The sequence below is a fragment of the Octopus bimaculoides genome, chromosome 7, assembly GCF_001194135.2.
Source record: "Octopus bimaculoides isolate UCB-OBI-ISO-001 chromosome 7, ASM119413v2, whole genome shotgun sequence".
In the NCBI taxonomy this organism is placed as follows: Eukaryota; Metazoa; Mollusca; class Cephalopoda; order Octopoda; family Octopodidae; genus Octopus; species Octopus bimaculoides.
Window position 1 is genome coordinate 487,924 of NC_068987.1, and position 2,770 is coordinate 490,693.

General features: G+C 39.1%; 1 protein-coding gene across 1 annotated transcript in view; it reads right to left on the reverse strand.

Annotated features, from left to right (window-relative positions):
* The window catches only part of LOC106872244 (ferredoxin-fold anticodon-binding domain-containing protein 1 homolog), a 26,613-nt gene that overhangs the window by 16,330 nt on the left and 7,513 nt on the right, over nucleotides 1-2,770 (reverse strand). The gene's annotated exons all lie outside the window — the stretch shown is intronic.

The following is a 2,770-nucleotide window of genomic DNA, read 5'->3' on the forward strand; positions in this document are numbered from 1 at the left end:
CTGACTCGCATCTTTTCAGATCATTGCAACTTTATTTTGGAGGGGAAACAGATTATTAATGGTGAAGAGGTTAAGATGATATTGAGTGATTCTTCGCTTTGAATCTTGAAGAATTTTACGCCTAAGGGATCAGCAATCTGCCAAATAGAAGGGATTATGTTATCGATGATGAGGGGAAAATATTATCTCGATTAAAAATATCAATTAAGACTGAGGAAGCATTTGTTCCTTTCCCATCTTGAAACGCGACATAAAACACTCGCGCGCGCGCGCGCACACACACACACACACACACACACGCACGCACACACACACACACACACGTACACACATTTCTACACATGCATAGACATATCTATACATACACACACAAAGTATAGACACGTCACATACGACATAAAAACACACATACAGAGTACATACGAATGATATATATATGTATATATATATATATATATATATATATATATACACATTTATATGTATATTTATATATATAATATTTGCGTAGACGTAATATATATTCACACTTACGTTCACAAATTAACTCATCTATGCTCTCACACACACACACACACACACACACACACACACATAGATGTTTGCACAATTGTACATATATTTGCACATACACATAAAAATATATATGCACCGACATACACAATACACACACACACTTTACACATAGGCATACACGCTTTTTTCACACACAAACATAGACACATTCTGTTTATCTTTCATTCGCATCAGCCCAAAGGCTGTGACCATGGTGGAGCATCATAAATACCCCTCATCTTCTCAATGGTCATTCTCAAGACTGTGTTTGATATTATTGCTCGCTTTTGAGTAGCTTTCCGTGATGTCGGTTCACCTGGGATCTTGGACAGCAGAAAGTCGAGTTCCTTTTTGAAAACATCTACCCACCCTCCAAGTAGATCTCTCAGGTGGTGATATTAAAGAGCTGTCGACCCCTGAATCCTAAGCTATTGCCGAACCCGTTCTTTATACTAGGCGGGATGGTTGGGACCTTTGGAACAGTGCAATGTTCGGGGGGTTAGTGCCAAAGTTTGGTATTAGCCCATCTACGATTTTCTATATGTATATCACAACACGACATTCCCTCCTTCGCTCTCGTGAGCAGAGTCGTGATTCTTTGAGTCTCTCACAGCAGCTGAAGACACCATAGTTGAGAGCAGTAATCCGGATAAGTGGGGACAAATGCTCTCCTGGTCCCTTGTCCTGGAAGTTCTCAGAATACATACATATTTCTACATGCCCATATATAGACATTTCTTCACACGATTACATATAGACATATCTACACTTTTACACACATACGCACAAACACATTTCTACAGACATACACACAGTCACCAAAAACGTAGACACATACTTAGACAAATACGTAAAAGATCTTTCCCATCTGATGTGGACAAATTGTAAGAAAGAAAAGGAGACAGGATTGTAGCGTTGGTGGGCAAAGAGTGTGGAAGCTTTTCAACCATCAACTTAATTTGAAGATGATACCAATTCTCTAAGTGACAACACAAAAGGGACACTGTACGAAAATTCAGAAAATCCTGGTCTGACAACATTCAGGACTTGACAAGTCCTAACACTGGGGAAGTATCCACCTTCACACACTGTGTGTGTAAGTGGACAGAGACCAGTAGCCATTGCTGTCACCAAGTTTTTAGAGGGGTCACTTGAACATTTGGCTGCAAACGTCACGGGAAGATGACGGTCACACACACACACACAACACAAACACAACACATAAACACACATTAACACATAGAGAGGCAGTAAAACGTGTATACACATAGGCATTAACACATATCACACATACACAGACGGTCATACATAACAGACATTTAATGTATCTACACACACACATACACACACATACAAACACACATACAAACACACATTCATACATAGACGTTAACCCATATTCACACTTAACACTCGTACATATAGAGATTAACACATAGGTAGACATAGACACACACATATATTAACACACATGGATTTTAGCACACTCATTAACACATAGGTTCAAATACATACAAATGTATTAATACTCTTCTATACACTCTCACACAGACATTAACCCATATCTACATACAAGCATACACAGATATGAACACATACACACACACACATTAATAAAGTTCTATACACGCTCATACACACAGCACATTAACTTAGACATTACGATATCTCTACACATACACAAAATACAAAGAATATACCCACAAAACACACACACATGAACACACTCATACGTCACACAGCGAAATTCTAAAGTTGCCGTTGTGTCGTCTGCTTTATCCATTGAAGCAAACTGGAGTAAAAGATCTAAGACCGACCCAGTGAACTCTGTTATTATATTAGAATCTCATTGATGGAGGCCAGTCAGGTCAGCACACATGGTTTCAGACAGCAACGACCATATCAAATGGTCAACTTTAGCTTTATATTTGCCAGCTAAGCCATTGCCCGCCATAACAAGCCACCATTGATAGAGAAAAGGAAAGCGAAAGAAGAAAAGAGGAAAGAGAGGAGGAGGAAGAGAGGGAAGGTGGGTGGAGGAAGGGGGTAGAGGTAGGAGAACAATGGACAAGCAATTCAATATGGCATCCCAAATACTCAGTGACATTGTAGCGAAGGAATTGAATGCAAGATTCCATAATTTATTATTTATGTCACCTTCTTGCACATATTAAAGGGAAACAAGAAAATGGAAATAAACTCTCTCTCTCTCTCC